We start from the raw sequence: 18,984 nt of genomic DNA on the forward strand, positions 1-18,984 counted from the left end.
AAACTTACTTGAATTGTAAAGAGTGAACATGCTATATTAGGGGCAATTTGGGTTGCAGAGATTGAGATGCAGGAATTAGAAGAAAATACAAGTTAAGGCATTACTAACAGAGGCCTTTATTCATTTCTTGCCATCCACAATTATTAAAAAAAAAAAAAAAAAAGAAATGCTTTAAGCCCTATTAAAGAGGTCACAAGAACAATTTTGCATCAAACTTTTCAAAATGCAGAGTTCAGAGAAGAAAACAACCATGATTCATCAGAGAATGCTTCATGATCACCGGGTCAGCAAAGAGAGCAATATGCCCTGCCTGAGCACAGAACTTCAATAAGAAGTAAGCAAACGGATATGGGGTTAATGCAGGGCTTATATTAACAACTATTAGAGGTAAAGGAGAATCAATCTAGAGACAAAGGGAGGTTAGAAATATAAATATATGAAAAACTAAACAGAATAATAGCCAGTTTAGAGAAAGTATGCCTGGCTTAGCACATGGGAAATGAGGACCCTGTTCCACACAAGTTGAAGAGCCAGTGCACTAGCCCATAGAGCAGGCCTAAAGCATCAGGGATCTTACTGAAACAGGATCCAGGGACTTAGGATCAAGGATAGAAAGCACAGAAAATGGTCATGGTGCAGAGTTATGTGAGAGATTCTATTATGTAATCTATACCAGGAGGTACATTAGATGTAAACATAGTATTGTTTGTGATTTTATTTTACCTCACAACCAGATTAATAGTTCATTGATGTTAGAAGCCAAGACCTAGCATTTCGTCTATGAGTAAGACAAACCTTTCAAAACACTTAGTGTACACAAAAGGTACACAAAAAATAAGTCTTTGTTCGATGAAAGACTTAATGAATGAACACTGAATTTCTTACATATATCCAGTATATAAAGTAAATTTCTACTCTATTTTCCTCTTAAAGCATATTGTAAATTTCTTACTGAGAATCCCAAAGAAAAGTTTTCCACAATAAATTACATGGAAAATTTTCGTCATGAGAGTAATAGAATGTTGGCAAATCCCTGTCATACAATATAACACTATTGCCAATCACCAGGCTAATTTGTGATATTTCTGTAACTTTCTAAAAGAATACAAATATTCTTCTCATCATTCTCACCAATGCATGCAAAATTTTTGCCCATACTGGGGAATTTTATGATTCTACCTTCTGAAAGCAAATGACCTGGTAAAACTTCTTGATCTAATTAGAGACCAGAAATTCCCATTTATCTATCTTTTCACTAGCAGAAAAAGTAACACCTTGGCCTCTGGCCTGAGAGGTCCACATGCCAGGCCCAGTGTACCTCATTGAGAAACTTAAAAGGCAACTGAAAGTTAATCAGGAAGCTTTGAAGATCCTTTCTGCCATTAACCAGCCTGTTGTCATGGTGCTATCATGGGCCTGCATCGCACAGGCAAATCCTACCTGATGAACAAGCTGGCTGGGAATAAAAAAGGGTAAGTGGCACAAGCAAAGCTCTGCCGGGTTCCTTCTGTGCACCACACTGTACCCCACATGATGTAAGGAGAGAAAGTTTAGAGGCAGAGATAAATATTGAAAGTGGTTCACGTCACAGATGGGGTTTTCATCTTCCCACTGATTTGAACTACATGGTCAGCTCATTCTCTCTTCCCACTTTATTTAGTTTCCTCTTTAAAAATCTGTTCTTTTCCTGGATGGAACAAGGTAATAAAGAAAATTAACATAATAAACCATATAGGACATTTAGTAATATGTTGATGTAATATCAGGAAGGATACACTGATCTTTACAGCAAAACAAGGAGTTCCCATGTGAACTTGATATTTTAATTTCCCTATTTCTCTGGCTTTAATTAAGATCAATGCTTATATGGTTTCCTCAACGTTAATGTACCTTAATTTACCTTCATTCTTATGTCAATTTCCAGAAATGCCTGTGATGAAAACTTGACCCACTTATCTCCCTGCTCCCCATTGCGGGGTTCTTTCTGGGCTCCACAGTGCAGTCTCACTCCAAGGGAATCTGGATGCAGTATGTGCCTCATCCCAAGAAAACAAACCACACCCTAGTTCTTTTGGACACCAAGGGCCTGGGAGCTGTAGAGAAGGTAAGGATGAAGAAATTACTTTTGGTGAAACCCCTCGTTTATGAATATCCTCTACACTATTCAGTTTTTCCTTAAATAAGAGTTTCTGCTTAACCATAAGATACCCTTTTTATTTCTGTTTACATGTTATGAAGTCAAGTTTAGCAACCAAAAGTAAGGAAAATATTCATAAACCAGAATTCTAGTAGAAGAGTATTCTAATCATTAATTCAGGCTGTGAACTAAGCCATTTAACATACATAAACATAGTACATATAAATTGAATGTTATGAGTCTTAACCCATAAGGAATGTTAGTTAAGGATTTGGGTTTCATAGTGTTGACAAGTTGTTTTCAAATCATGGCTCTGTTACTACCAATTCAGCAGTTTTACCAAGTTATTTGGTTTATCTTTTCACCTCAGCATCTGATCTGTAAAATGAATGTCATAGATCTTTACCTGCCACATAGCATAGTTTTGTGCATTTAACAAGATAAGTAATGTAAATTTTCAAGTACATAATAACTGCTCAATAAAATAGCTACAAATATTATTAAGCTTATATAGGACAATTTTGCTTTACACAAAGGAACATCTTTGTTTTAAGATGTTGGAAAGCTCACCAACCTTGACTATTTATTTTAAAATTCTCTACCAATGGTCGTAACAGGCCAAGTAAGCTGGTAAACTATGAATCAGTGTAACCCAAAAATACTAATGGGAAAATGGTTCAAAGTCCAAGCCCTACTAACAAGAATTTTTGTTTGGATTTAGGTGCCTCTTCTAGGCCATTAGTATAGAAAAACTCTAATTAAGTGAGCATACTTTTACCACTGCTAATCAATAAAGTACCATAAGAATGGAACACACTCCTGGCTTACATGCTTTCTGACTTGCAGAATGACTCCAGGATCTCTGCCCTGGCAGTCCTCCTGAGCAGCACCTTTGTGTACAATAGCATGGGAACCATCAACCAGCAGGCCATGGACCAACTGCAGTATCCTTTTGTGGCTCAGAACCTGTTATAACAAACCAGACGCTTGACTGTGAATCCTGGTAAATCAAGCAAAAAAAAAAAAAAAATTTGGCTGCAGTTATGAGACAGAACTGACCGATCGAATCAGGACAAAATCCTCTCCTGATGCAAATGAGGTTGAGGATGCAGCTGCTTTTGTGAATTTTCCAGATTTTGTGTGGACTCTGAGAGGTCCGACCCTGAAGCTGGAAGCACATGGACAACCCCTCACAGCAGATGAGCACCTGGAGAATTCCCTGAAACTAGAAAAAGGTAGTAGGAACTGATGACTGGGAATTAAAATCAGGAATAACTTATTCATGGAAAATATTCCCAGGAATTAAAATTTTCATGTGGGTTCTTAAACTTTTTCTTTTCTATTTATATTCACCAGGCTTTTCCTAAGAAGCATTTCTTGTTAAGTATCTGAAATTTTAAATTGCATTATTCCCCAGTTTGTGAAGCTACTTTCTTTTCCTTTTCCTTTCCTGTACTATGATTAGGCTGCTTTTATCTCTCTGCTTAGAGTTTCTGATACTGGACATAGCCAAAGAATATGGGGTAGAAGGGACTTTTATTTAAAGAAAGTATTTACAGTGACACATGCACACTGTACTGTATATATCTCCTTTTTATCTTTCTCAAGGCAACAGTCAAAATGATAAAAAATATTTAACCTGCCTCAAGTCTCTATCCAAAAGTTCTTCCCAAAGAAGAAATGCTTTGTTTTCCATCCACCCACTGACAGAAAGAAATTTGCTGATCTTGAGATAGTACATGATGAGGAGCTAGATTCTGAATTTTTGCAACAAGTGGCAGAATTTTGTTCCTACATCTTCAGCCATTCCAAGACTAAAACTCCTTAAGGAAGCATCAAGGTCTATGAGTTCTCTTCCCATTATTCCTCTCATTGTCAAGAATGTTGGAGGCTTGCCAATGCTGTTAAGAACTTTTTAGCCAGAAAGACCCAAAATATTGTAGTCATATCTTTTGCACCCCTCAGTCAAAACATTTAGTCATTTACTTTATTCCTTGAAATTATCACTAGCAGCTGCTACCTTCTTTCTGTTCCTACTGCTAGTTCCCTGGATTGGAACTCACTCTTGAAAAGTTTAAACATTTCAAGAGGGTCACAATGTCCCCATAACCAAACCACAGCCTTATTTCCAGCTCTAACACTAACTACACCACTCAAGAATTCTAGCTCTGGTCATGTTGAACGGCTCACCATCCAAGGAATATACCTTTCATTTTTCTATTTTTGTTGCCCACGTTGCTCTTTTCTGCTAAGTATAGCTGCCTAGGCTCTTGTCCCAATCATCTATTGACAATATTCTGCTACTACATAAATGGTATAGTAATTTTTATCTGTCAATGGAAAAAAGTTACATGGTGGAAATTATAAGTTTATGGCTAGTGTCAATCCCTACCCAAACTCTTGAATGGTTTGCTAAATAGATAGTATATGAGCCCTTAGAAAAGGAAGTGTTAGTTAATATCTGTCAGCTTGCATTCACCAACAAAAGTTATGCCAAAGTCATGTCATTTCCTTTCATGATGGAATGATTAGACCATAGTCTCAGAAAGAGAAACAGAGAGACAGAGAGAGAGAAAGAGAAAGAGAACAGGAGGGTAGAGTAACATCTGCATAGTTTCATTTTTGAGAAATGAATGGCTATTATTTTGCTACATTCCAGATGGTCTCAATGTACCTGTTTTATTAGTTAAGTCTCTCAGGTGGTAAGAGAAAGGGAAGGACAAGGAAAAGAAGATCTATCCTTAATACTGCCCTAGGAAGCAATATTAAATGTAAATTCATTTAAAATTAATTTGAATTTGATTTAAATTCATTAAAATTAAAGAAAATTAAAAATTCAGATCATATGGCATATTTCCAAGACTCAATAGCCATATATGCCTATTGACTACTATACTGAACAGCACATACATGGAACATTCCCATCATCACACACAATTCTATTGGCCAATGCCGACCTAAATGGAAACAAACTGGACTCCTATTGATTGAGATTGCATCATTTGTTCAACAATTATTTATCAAATATTTACTATAGGCCAGGGTTCAATGGGTTGGTAAAAAGACAGAAATGAGAGAGGAAGGATTCCTCTCCTAATGATGCATGGGATTAAAATGGGATTAAAATAGATAATAAACAAACTTAGACACTTCTCTATAACAGGAATTCTCCACCTTTGGTGTGCATATATAGCACCTGAGATCTTGCCAAAGAACATGTTCTGGTTCACTGTGTTTGGGGCAGGTCCTGAGAGTCTGCATAGCTAGCAAACTTCCTTGTGATACGTTATAACTACACAGAATAAGATGTTTCCTTGCCCCACCTGCAATGAATATCATAATTTCTTCTTTATTTGTAGATCTAGAGATCCTGGTGCTGACCTATGTCAATATCAACAGCAGCGGGGATCTGCCCTGCATGGAGATCGCAGGCCCAGATGGAGAACTCAGCTGCAGTGCAGAAGGCCATTGCCCCCTGTGACAAGCATATGGGCCAGAAGGTGCAGTTGCCCACAAAACCCTCAAGTCACTGCTGGACCTGAAGAGATGGCCTTGAGAAAGAGGCCACCAAAATCTCCATCGTGAATTTGTACAAAGATGTAGATCATATATTTAAAAAAGAATTAGCGATAAGTTTTCTCTGTGATTTATATGAATTAGGGTCTGGGAAGGCAAAATAATACTAGGAAATGAGGGAGGTCTTTATTTTAAGAGAAGCAATTCTAACTATAATTTTAAATGGTGACAACCACCTATTTGTAATCATAAGAATCAAAACCAATTTTATCATCATGGACTTAAAGTTTGAAACAGCTTTTCTTTCGTGAATAAACTCATAGTCTTCTATTTAATCAAATGCATACATATAATAATCAGAGCTTCTATTTAGATTACATGGCCTCTGTTTTTAGACTGATTTGTTATTATACTAAACCAGGGCAAAGACTGTTGTAGTCTTAGTAATCTTGAGCAGTTTATGTTGTAACACATTATTCCATTTATGGTAATCGTTGGTCCAATTTCAAAGTCATAAATTTACTTGTAAAATTGTGGTTTAAACCTAGCAATCTCCTCTCTGAACATGAAAACCAAGGAGAAAGAGACTTCACTAGAAAATCCTGGGCAGGAAAAAACATAGCTCTATTGATGTGCATGTATATAGGATTCATAGAAGTTTTTGAAGAAATATTTCCAGAAAGTATAAGACTTTGCTATCATTTCTCTGTTGTACTCTTTACTCCCTATTTCCTATTAAATGTCCAGTAGGAAAAAAGTGGGATGGCTTTTCTAAACACAATATGACAGCATCATCAGATCATTGCTCAGCTTTACCTCAGGATATTTTTAGTCCTCTAGAAAATGTGAAACAGTGGATTTATCCTAAAATGGGTATATCATCTTTCCATTCAGAAGACACAAGAGCTAAAGGAAAAATACCTTCAGGAACCCAGGAAGAGGACACTGGTAACCAAGATTTATCTGTCGATTCTGGGAAGCTACCCAAATGCCTCTTTGAAACACCAATGTAACCAAGTGTAATTGCACACAGATGTGACTTATTGCATCCCAAGCATTCACTCTTTCATTTAATAAACATAGACAGATATGTCCTAGGTGCCAATCAAAGAGAATTTACTCAACAAACGTTTGAGACATAAATTGAAATATTAGGTTAATCACCAGGTTGTTGTAAACCACTATTAGACCTGGATCTTTTATGTTTCAAGGGACAGCAACCTGATGATGGTTGTTTAATTGGTCATTTATCAATTTAGGCTTTAAGGATAGCCTGATCCAAGGCTTCAATGTCTTCGTCCCTTTCTCTGACTATTGGTCTCCCTGATCCATCACCTCCCTCCCACTCTTCCTCTCTCTATTTCCATTCTTCTGATCTTCTCTCTCCATGATGGTATCATTCCCCAGCAAGTGCATCACGTAAGGGACAAGAGAACCAAAAATGATCCAAACTTAAACCCCTCAGTATAAAAAGGACAGACTCTCCTTTCTGCACTTTTTATATCAGTCCCCTGTAGAGGTCTCTGCTATCGGAGGTGCTCTGATTGACAGTCTGGAGCAGGTACCCAAGTCTATGACAAGAATAGCCACAGTCCTATCAAGATCAGGAGGAACAATTACTAGAGGAAAAGATGGTGGGTATACAAACAGGAAAAAATGCTTATAGCCATTTCCAACTGCCAACTCCTTGTTCTCTGGGTCGTAAGGTGGAAGAGATGCTGTAGAAATTCTTGAAGTCTAAGGAGTTTGTGACAGATACAAGTCTACAGACAGACCATACTCTTACAGAAAAGGAAAAGGAGATTGAAGGTAAGGAACAAGTAAAGAGACTAGAGAATAATAAATTATATCAAACATTTACATGATTTGGCCAGGTAAACCAGGGATCATTAATCTACAGCAAGAACTGCAAAAATGCATAGTAGCTCCTGAAGCTATTTTCGAGTGGCACAATACAGTCAATGGTATTACGGTTATCCCAAAGGAAAATGGTCTAAGAATATTCTCTATGAAGTAGCAACAGTAATAAGTGCAGAGGAAAAAAAGAGGTAACACTACAATCCTACATAAATATTTCTTCTTCCTTTACCTACACAGTGGAATGTGAAAGCTGAATCTGCACAGGTTGTAGCAAAAGGTGAAGGATATGCAAAAGAAGAATCAGCAGATGATTGAACAGAAAGAAAAAGTTATTGGGAACAGATGAAACAAGTGATTGAGAAGATGGAGAGGGAGAAGATACAGTTGATAGCAGAGCTAGAAAGGACCTTCACTCTTATTAAACTTCAGGTATTCAGTTGTATCATTTCAGTTTTGTTTCCTACTTCCCTGAATGGAGAACACAGGGTAGGTTAAAGCATTGCACCCAGAATAAGGACTTTTCTAGTCCAGATACTTTGGTAGGCTTTTCATTCCTTTACTTCCTCTATCCATGCCACACATGGTTACTAAACCCCTTTTACGTGCAGACGTTAGGTGAAAACCTTCACTGTCACATTATCATATCACTCAATATACAGTAGCTATAAATTTCCAGGCACTGCACAAAATGCTTTAGAAGCATTCAGTTATGGAATTATTACCTAGTAGCAGAGGAGTTTCTATATTCTCATTTTTCAAATGAGGAAATTGTAATTTCAAGAGAGATAAGTAATTTTTCTGGGTCATACTTCGTAGAAAAATATCTGGTCTGCATTTCAACTAAGTGGTGCCCTGTGTGGTTTGGTTTCTGCCACCACTGATAAGACTTTATCTCTGTAAGCACCCTAATGAGTAAGAGGACTCCCTAATCATCTACCACTGAACCACACTGGTTGCCTTCCCAGTCTGCCACTACCTTTCAATTCTTAGGCCCTACTCTGTGTCTATGTGGAATCTGAATGGCAGCCCAGAAATGTGTGGGCCACTGCAAGCCTTAATCTCAATCAACTCTTTTCTCTTATTGCTGCCTCCAAAATTTTGGAGGCTTGCACTGAATTCTAAGATCAGAGATCTCCCCTGATTCTGAGATTCACGTAGTGACCTTCCTGTGGGATTTCACCCATCCTTTTTATAGGTATATATATGAGAATCTATATTATACAGGTGAGAGTTGAAGAATGCATGCACACACACACACAAATAATAAACTGTGACAATTTATGGAGAATGGCTTTATTCGAGGTGGATTCAAGGATACCAGAATGGAATTCTAGGGCAATAATATTTCAGAGACTATAGGGAGAAAACACTTCTAAAGCTAGAGAAAAATCCTAGAAGAATTAAAGCCAGGCATAGGAGACTCAAGAAAGTATAATAAAAGAGAAGCTAAGGGAAGAATGAATTTCAAGAATGTCATATATTCTTGCAAAATTAATGGAAGTACTATAAAGATAACTTATTTGGCAAATATATTCAAGTTTAACAAATCTATCTTATGCTCTGTGAGTCTCCCTTTAGCAACAGGAATGATTTCTCAGGGAAGGATTCAGAGATGAGAAGAGAAAACTTCAGGAAGAAAACAAGGATATGAAGATGAGAAGGAGAGAAACAAGCCAATCAAATCACAGAGATTTCCTCTTCTACAACCTCTCACCAGGGCAAAAGTTCAACACGCAACTTCGAAACTACTGAAAATTGGCACAAAATTAAATTTGAAATCATGATGCTTGTACTTTAGTTGAGCCATAAAATTTGCAGATATGAAGCTTAAGTGGGAAGGCTGTGTGTTACCTACTGCAGCTAAACATTTCATGCATATTTGTAGTACTACAGATTAATATCATCTTTAAATGGATCCTATATTTCAGGACATGAGTATCTAAAGAAAGATGGTAAATTACATAACTGAGATGCATTTAACAGTAAGGAGAGAATCAGGCAGTTCAATTCAGGATTGACATTTTTTCATCAACTATAACATAACTTAAACATCTTTAGCCCCCATGATCTGACACACAGGTTTGTTTGCGCTTTGGAATGGGTTAGAGTATTGTGAACATAGGGTAGATTAAACAGGCACTGAACAATATCTATGGCACAGTTAAGTCTCAGTTCTGGGTCACATGCCTGCTGCAATTAGAGGGAAGTCCTCATCAGCCACTAATGGAAGGGACAGTATACTGTTAACAGTTAATCAAGGCTGTAAGTTCTGTGGGCACTGATGGAACTCCTGGCCATTGGCAAGAGAATTGCTTTCCTCCATGCAGACCTGATAAGTGTTTGGAAGCTCAAGCCTCTCTAGCTATATAAGTCCTTGGTGTATTGACTGCCTCTCTCCCTAGATCTGATCTACCTGGGATCATTAAGCTATAGCAAAAATGGCAAAGATGTGGTTAGGTCCTGAAGCCATTCTGAGTGTAGCATAATGCATTCAGCAACACTCTAACTATTGCAAAGGAAAAATGATCCCAGATAAATTCCCCAAGTAACAACAACAAATAACTTTATAAGGAAAAAGAAGTAGTCCTTCAAAATTACAGGAATTTTTCTGGTTCCTTTTCATCCTCAGTGGAAAATCCAAAGTAGAATATGCAAAAATGAGAGAAGAAATGCCTAAGAAGAATCAGCAGATGATGGAGCAGGAAGAAAAGAGTCACCAGGAGAATGTGAAATAATTGACAGAGTGTGGAGAAATACAGGTCCCAATTAAGGGTAGAACAAGGGAAAACTCTAGGTCATATACTTCAGGTGTTCAGTTGCATCACCTCAGTTTCTCTTCCTCTGGCCAGGATCAAAAACACAGTGTAGAAGTTAGAGTATTAGCCACAGGAAAAGGACCCCTGTAAAGACACTCCCTCTGCTATAGTTTTCACTCCCTTCATGTTTCCATCACTGACAATCTGTGATTGGTAAAGGCCATTTACAAGTAGACCATGTACCATGGTTCCTAAGTTGACAATCACTCAAGATACAATAGCTTTAGTTGCCAAGCCCTACACAAGTACATGCATTATGTATGTGGATCCTCATCTGATGTCACTGAAACTATTGTATCCTCATTTTTGAATGAAGAAATTGTTCTTTTGTGAGACATAACTAGCTTTTCATGTTCACACCTTATGGAAAAATATTTGGCCTGTCTTTCTTAGTGAGTGTGGTCTATAGTGATTTTGTTCCTGCCATCCCTGGTATGACTTTATCTCTGTAAGTACCCTACTCCTCTATCCTCTTAAGCACACTAGTTAACTGCCCAGGCTGCTAGTACCTTCCAGTTTTTACACCATCATCCAAATTGATATTTAGTCTGGATGTTGATTCAGAAATACAGTATGGGTCACTGCAGAACCTGATCTCCTCAATGTTTTTCTGTTGTCACTGCCACCAAAATTTTAAAGAATTGTACTGAATTCCAGGTCCAGATATCTCTCCTGATTCTGAGATTCATGTCGTGATCTTCCCGTTTGATGTCATTCATCCTTTTGTGTATATATATGAAAATTAATATTATATAGTTGAGAATTGGAGCCAAAAAATGCATCATTTTTCACAGAATTATTGTGTTCAAAGTGAATTCTAGGGCAACAGTATTTCAGAGGCTATAAACATGAGAACACTACTGAAGCTACAGAAGAAGGCCTAGAAAAACTAATAGTGGAGATAGAAGACTCAAAAGGGTGCGATATAATGGAACTCTTCAAGAAAGAGTGTCAAAAGCTTTTGAGGAATTAATGAAAGTCCTAAAAGGGAAACTAATTGGGCAGTTATGGAACAAGATTAGTGAACATATTTAAGGCTGGGTCACTTTCAGTATCCTCTTTCCCTCTTTAGGAACAGGAATGGCTTCTCAAGGAAGAATTCAAAGATGAGAGCAGAAAACTTCTGAAAATGATCCAGGGTATGGAGAAAAGAAGCAGAGAAATAAGCCTATCTTGTATTATAATCTATGGTGTGTAAATAAAACTGTTAAAAAATTTTTAAAAATCCAAAGAACAGAGTTTTCGTTTCCCACACCCTGACCAGGACACCAGTTTCAATGAGCAACTTCAGAACTTGTGAAAATGACCACTAAACTAAACTGAAATTGTTGAGCCATAAATATTTGCAGATATGAATCCCAAGTTCAAGGTAGTGTGTGACCTACTGAAGGTATTCATTTTGTGCTTAACTGTAGTACTAATAAATAATAATAATTAATATGATTTTTAATTAGACCCTACATCTCAGGTCATGCACATCTCTTCAAGAGAGATTATAAATTGTGTCATTGGGATGTATTTTACAATGTAGAGATGTCAAGCTGGTTTGGTTCAGTTTAAACATTTTCTTCCTCTTTTATACCAGACTTGTTGATATCCTCAGCCCTATATCTATAAATCCAGGGTTTCCTTGTGTCTTGGGCTATGATTAGGATTTTGTGAACATAGCATAAGTCAGATGGGAATTGGGGAATTGTTTAGCTCCACTCCTAAGTGGTCAATGGGCCATGCCCCTGCTGCAATTAGAGGAATATCCTCATATGTATGGGACAGTTAACCCACCTTCAGATCGGTGACAGTATGCAGCTCACAATTGGGTGCAAGATGCATGGTCTGGAAACTGAAGGGGCTCTTGGCACTGGCAGGGGCAGTCCTCATATTTGTGGAGTATGCATACATAAGTGAAGGCTCAGACTTTTCTGTCCATAGTAGCTCTTAGTTAATGTCTGTCCCTCTTCCCATTCCTGGTCCACCTGGGATCTTTAAAATAGAGTAAGAGCCACAGAGATGCATCTCAGCTCCTGAAGCCACTTCCAAATGTGGCATAATACTGTCAGAGACAATATTTCCAGGGAATTTCCTCAATGAAGTAGCAAAAATAACAAGTGTGCAAGGAAGAAGGAAGTAACACTGCACTACTATGTGAATTATTCTTCCTTCTTTTCCTCCACAGTGGAACGTGTGAAAGCTGAATTTGCACAGGTGACAGCAAGAAGTTTGGAGAAAATACAATAGAAGAACCAGCAGATGAAGGAACAGAGAGAGAAGTCACCAGAAGCAGTTGATTGAGAAGACAGGCTGAGACAGGGCCCAGTTTTTGTCAGAGCAAGAAGGACCTCTAGCTGGTACACTTCAGGTATTTGATTGCATCATCTCAATTTTCTCCTCCATTGGCCTTGCATCATAAACTCAGACTATGACTCCCAGAAGAAGATCCTTTTAGCCCAGGCTTCTGTTCCAATTTTCATTACCTTCAACTGGAATTCCATGCTTCCTGCCTCTTTGGAGACTTAATGTTTTAAACAAATATTTACATTGCACTTTTTACAAGGCATGATTTTATGTGCTGTACAAATATCATCTCATTTAATCATAGCAGTCACTCTGCATGTATTTACTATTAACATTCCCATTTTTTTCAGATGAAGAATCTCAGGAAAGAGTTTAGAATTTTGCTTAGTCACACAGTCAGTAAGAATAGATCCTGTGTTTAAACTTAGGTTCTCTGGCCCCAAACAAAATATATCTTGCTGCCTCTTTAGTATATCATTCATCCCTTTCTTTCCAGGAACTTCAGTTAATATTCTCTCTCTTCCCAACACTCCCCTTCTCTCCCAACAACCACCACCACCCAGTTCTTCCATTCTCACTCTTGCTCCTGCTCTGGTTCTAGCCTTTCTAAGTGCTGCTCTTTTAACTGTTATCTAGATTTTCAGTTAAATCTCTATTATGAGCCTGAAAAATCCATGCATATTAAGCACGCAATTACCAATTCTTTGTATCACATCAGGAACATATGGACAATATTGTGTAGTCTCACAAATTGTGGAGAAAAACATATAATGTTGAAAAGGAGGCATTCTTTATTCAGAAATTATGCCTGCTTGCTGTTTAATATTTCATTTACTATCTCAAAGGAGATAACAGGGTTCTTATTGCCTATCACCATTTAACCTGCCCCAGGATTGTGCTTAGGTGTTACATCGCTCACCAACAATGCCATGGGAGTGGTGAGAACGCCTCCCACCTGTGACCCAGATACTCACTTGTGCCATGCAGCTCAGCATTCATTTGTGGGCATACCATTGTGTGGGGCACCTTGTACAAGACAGCTTATCCCACTGGAGTTCCAGGACTGTAGAATGCCGGTTCCACAGGACCCCACCTTAGGCAAAAGGCAGGAAGCAGTGTGGGAACAGGGGAATGTGCATTGTTGGAGACACAATAAACGGACAGCTAAAGCCGTTTGACTGCTCTCTGTCTCTGGGTGTACTAAAGTGCCCCGTCCTCGCAATGAAAACAAAGTAGTCTCCCCCAGCTTGGAGAACACTGTCAGACATGGCAGACCCTAAAACATCCTCACTACTGGCGCTCTTCCCAGTGAGTCTATGAACAAGAAATATCCTTTTCTTCCAGTTAAATAAATTAATTCCTGGACCCATCTATTTTTCTAGGCTCTCTAAAGACCTTTCCCTCACCATCACTCCTCCATCCAATCTGACTCCTGCTCCCTCCCGTTCGCTAAATCTCTCCTCATCAAGGTCACCGCTCGCCTCCATTTTGTCTCTTTCTTGGTGAGACCTCCCCAGACTATCTTACGTATACATGTAACCCCACCCCTTTCTATCCCCATTCCCCATTTATTTTTTCCAGAACACTTACCAGCTAACATTTATTTTGCTTATGTAGTCTGTTCATTATCTGACTCCTTCCACCAGATTAGTACTCCACAGGCAGGAATTTGTATGCATTTTGTTCTCTGCCAGAGACTGAACACCAAGAATGGTGCCCAGCACATGGCAGAAACTCAGTAAATATTTCTGGAGTTAATGAATATTGACAAACTTAGGGATAGCTTTGGTTCCTGTCTTCTGTGAACTCTCTCTGTGTACATAATAATGTTGGTCACTTCCTCCTTCTCGATACTCACTCCACTAAGGCTTCTGACTTACATGTACTCCTGGAACTCCCGGAAACTTTTCTGACCATTCCTGCTCAGTTTCCTTCATGTTGCATTCTGCTTTACTTACCCTAAATACTAGTGTTCTCAGGGCTCCATTGTCAGTCTTTTGCTTTTCTCATTCTATTTATCTTATGCATCTGGTGGGCAAGTTTATATAAAGATATCTCTGTAGGTTCAATATATATACTACAGTTTCTCAAACATAACTTCTCAGGTAGACTTTCTGTGGAGCTACATATCAATTCAAGTGAGCAAAAGTTAATTTAGTATCTAGTATGTGCTGAGCACTGGGTTCACGTTAGTGAGCAAGAGGGACATTTTCCCTGTCCTTCAAAGATAAAAAAAAAAAAAAATTACTATGAGAAACTATGACAAATTCTTTATTTGAATGAGACACTTGTATTGAGGTTTGGACAATCCCATTTCAATGTCCTGTTAAGTATACCAGAAACCAACAATTTCAAAACAAAATTCATCATTCCCTGGAAATACGTATGTTATTACTTTTTGACAACATCTATTCAGTTACCAAAGCTAAACACTAAGGAGTCATCCTAAATGTCTCCCTCTAATTTTAATCTTATAAATCATTTCACATGTCATTTCCTCTCTTTCTCTAGCTCTAACGTGCTCTCCAGGGGGACCCCAAGAAAGACTCGTGGATCTTCGCGCTGGCTGTGCTCCTGAGCAGCTGCTTTGTCTACAACAGCATGAGCACCATCAACCACCAGGCCCTGGAGCAGCTGCAGTATCCTCAGGACCCGCCACAAGGCTCGCCGTGCTTATGGGAAGGGAGGCTGAGTCAGACAATGCTTCTCTGTCTCTTGGTTGCCTTTGGTGGAGCAGAGGTGGCACGGGCAAAAGAGAGTGTTTATATTAATGTTTTCTAAGGGAAATATGGGCATTGTGGGGCGGGAGTTTCTTTCCCTTAACCAAGCCCTTAATACGTGACTGGGCTCACAAAGTTTATAAGAACAAAGTCCTCCCTAAGACCTGATGGAATAGAACATGCCACAGAGTTTGTGAGCTTTTTCCGGAGCTTATCTGGGCTGAACAGGATGTCACCCTGCAGCTGAAATGGTCGCTGTGCCGGTTTGAATGTATTGTGTCCCCCAAATGCCATTATCTTTGTGGTCTTGTGGGGCAGAGATTTGCTTGGAATGTGCCCCACCCAGCTGTGGGTAATGATAATTTTGATGAGATGTTCCCATGGAGGTGTGGCCCCGCCCATTCAGGGGTGGGTCTTGATCAGTGGAGCCATATAAAACATGCTGACTCAAAGAGACTAAACTGAGTGCAGCTGTGAGTGATGTTTTGAAGAGGAGCAAGCTTGCTAGAGAGGAATGTCCTGGGAGAAAGCCATTTTGAAACCAGAACTTTGGAGCAGATGCCAGCCATGTGCCTTCCCAGCTAACAGAGGTTTTCTGGACGCCATCTGCCATCCTCCAGTGAAGGTACCTGATTACTGATGTGTTACCTTGGACACTTTATGGCCTTAAGACTGTAACTGTATAGCCAAATAAAACCCCTTTTTATAAAAGCCAATCCATCTCTGGTGTTTTGCATTCCGCAGCATTAGCAAACTAGAACAGTCGCCCTGTCACAGAAGTGAGTACCTGGAACATGCCTTGAAGCTGAATCCAGGTGTCAGAGCATGGTCTAGACATTGAATGATTCAGTTGAGAGGGATTGTACTAAACACTGTCCATCATCACTGGTTTCCATATATATTTGAGACAAGGTTAAGGTCCATAAGAATGGTGATTGGAAGATGGGTTGAAAAGATCTAGAGGCTAGAGCTCAAGCTCTGTCAACAGGAGAAGAATCTAATGAAGAGCACAATTATTTAAAACCAATTTGTACTTCATACAAATTGTGAAGTATATCTTACCACCTAAATTACAGTGAATGCTAAAATATTCTAAAGACCAGACGCTAGTGTTCTCAATTTTGCCTCCTATTTTTTGGTGTTGAGGAAAATAACTAATCAGATATTGGTTACACATTAAATCACAATGGAAACCTGATCTAATGAAAATATATATTTCACAGAATTAGATCTTATTCTTCTCAAGGAGAGATATAACTTTTTAATGCCTGTTTAGTCATTTCATCTACAAAAATGACTATATGTTCTAAATCAATCTGTAATAGCATGTGTCTTTTAAAGCTACACCTTTTCAATATTCCTGATAATTTTCAGAACATTTATTTTACTTTCTACATCATAACTTCCTCTTCATTCCAACATATTTATCCATGTTTTAATTTCAAGGTAATAATTTCTATAAATGGGGCCACATTTAGGTGATGAGTATCTGATGAAACCTTGAGAAAAATATCAGTTTTCATTTACTCATTCTTCCTGTCAATATCCCATATATAATATTTCAAAATATTTATTAAGCAACTGGCTAAGCACAAGTACAACACTATCAATTCAGATAAAGTCCCTGACTTCAAAGAAGTTATAGAACAGTGGAGAAATCTTCCAACTACATTTTGGGTTAGAGTTAGTCTTCAGAAGTTTTTGCTAAAAAGTAGCTAAAACTGTCCTCTTGCTAATTTTGCTCCATTATCCTGTTTGTCATTCTGCTTCTTTGTGATCCCACAGATCGATTTCTATAGGAAATAGAGCAGATCAGAAAATATTTGACCTTTCATTCAGTCAGCCATTCATTCAATAACCATCTAACAACGTCATACCTAGCGCCATGTTCAATTTGGGGATAGCAACCATAGGTTTCTTTACTTGGGACAAATGTCTCCCCAAATTTCTTTTCAAAGGTTTGTCATTGGTATAGGTTTGATTTGCAGAGAAATACTGAATGTTTATGTTAAATGAGTTCTAGAAGAATAGAAGACTGCAAAGGTATCTTACCACCTAAATTACAGTGGATGCTAAAATATTCTAAAGACCAGACGCTAGTGTTCTCAATTTTGGCTCCTATTTTTTGTTGTTGAGGAAAATAACTAATCAGATATTGGTTACACATGAAATCAGAAGTTTTCGCTACAAGTAGTCATAAGAATCATTACCTCCCTTGACTCAAGGCTGTACCCACTGTAATCTCTATTTCCCCTTTACTCAGTCAACAGTCCCAAAGTAGAAATAGCCAATCTGCCTAGAGAGTGCATCAGGTATTTCTTTCCAAAATGAAAGTATTTTGTCTTTGACTAACCAACAAAAGACAAAGAGCCCCCAGCCCCTATTGAGGATGGGTCAGAAACCAACTGGACCCTACATTCCAGGACCAAACATAATTTCTGTTCTTACATCTTCATCGCTCTAAGGGCCAAGATTCTTAAAGAAGGAATAATGTTCAATGGGAATTGTGAGTCTCTTTTTCACATATGTGTTAAATATATCATATTATTTGTGTGTCTGTTTTTGTATTATTTTATATAGAAGTATGGAGATACAGATATTTGTACACCAGGAAAAAATGTATGTATTTTGGTAATTACATCCCATTTGGGGTTTACAGATCCCTCTCCAGTACTGCAAACATTTTCACTGAATCTCTGGTTTCCACATATTGGAAAAACCCTCCACTGATGAAAAAATCAATCAGTGTGTATAAAAACAGACTATTGTGTTTTCTCAAGGAACAGCCTATGTGACAATTGTTCTTTGCAGAGAGAATACAAATGTTTTTTTGGGAGATTAAAGTGGTACAGAAATAAATATTAGACCTCAAATCCCTGAAAATCCATTTAAAGCTTACAATTAGGAATAAATATAATCTGATTTACCCTACTTCATCTGTCTACCAGTGTAGTTTATTTCCCTTTTAATTTCTTTTAATGGGAAATTATTTTTTCTAGATACCCCTGAAGGTGTTACATGGAGATAGATTTTTTTTTAATTGCTGTGGGCTGGAGAACCATAGAATGAATAGTCAATAGGAAAATGAAAATGATGGTAGTAAAAAGAAGAGGGTGTGTGTGTGTGTGATTTTAGAGATGTAGTCTCAGAATCTTGGATCTCATTGTGTGAGAACTTAATATATATCCCTAAGTTTCCTGCCTCATTTAAGGTTACAGTAATTAACAGTAGAGTGGTGCCCTGTTTGGAGAACGCAGTGATCACTCTGGCTCAGTGTGAGAACTCAGCAGATTTGCAGAAGGCAGCTGACACTACAGAGAGCAGATGGCCCAGCAAGTGGGTTCCCCACAGTCTTGCTCCGGAAGCTGTCGCAGATACCCTGAACCACTCCTTCAAGGACAACAAGCAAGAGTTCCAGGAGTGAAGTGTGTGGTATTTTTTCTTAGCCTTTACCTTCATGACACATCCCCTTCAGGAATGAGACCTAGAGGTATCTTTATTGACCCAGTGGTTTATCTCTCACTCGAGGATAATGTAGACTGCATCCTCCTGGAGAGAGAGAGATTTTATCCAGAAATTTTTCTCATCCTGAAGCAAAATCAGTATAGGTATCCTCCTTAAGTGAACACTTAAGATTTAGATT

At 38.3% G+C, this 18,984-nt stretch overlaps 1 pseudogene; it reads left to right on the top strand.

Moving 5' to 3' along the window:
• The first annotated feature begins 780 nt into the window (after positions 1 to 780).
• On the top strand, positions 781 to 18,765 carry LOC119513654 (annotated as a pseudogene).
• Positions 18,766 to 18,984: the final 219 nt, after the last annotated feature.

This window comes from Choloepus didactylus, chromosome 2, assembly GCF_015220235.1.
Source record: "Choloepus didactylus isolate mChoDid1 chromosome 2, mChoDid1.pri, whole genome shotgun sequence".
Lineage (NCBI taxonomy): Eukaryota > Metazoa > Chordata > Mammalia > Pilosa > Megalonychidae > Choloepus > Choloepus didactylus.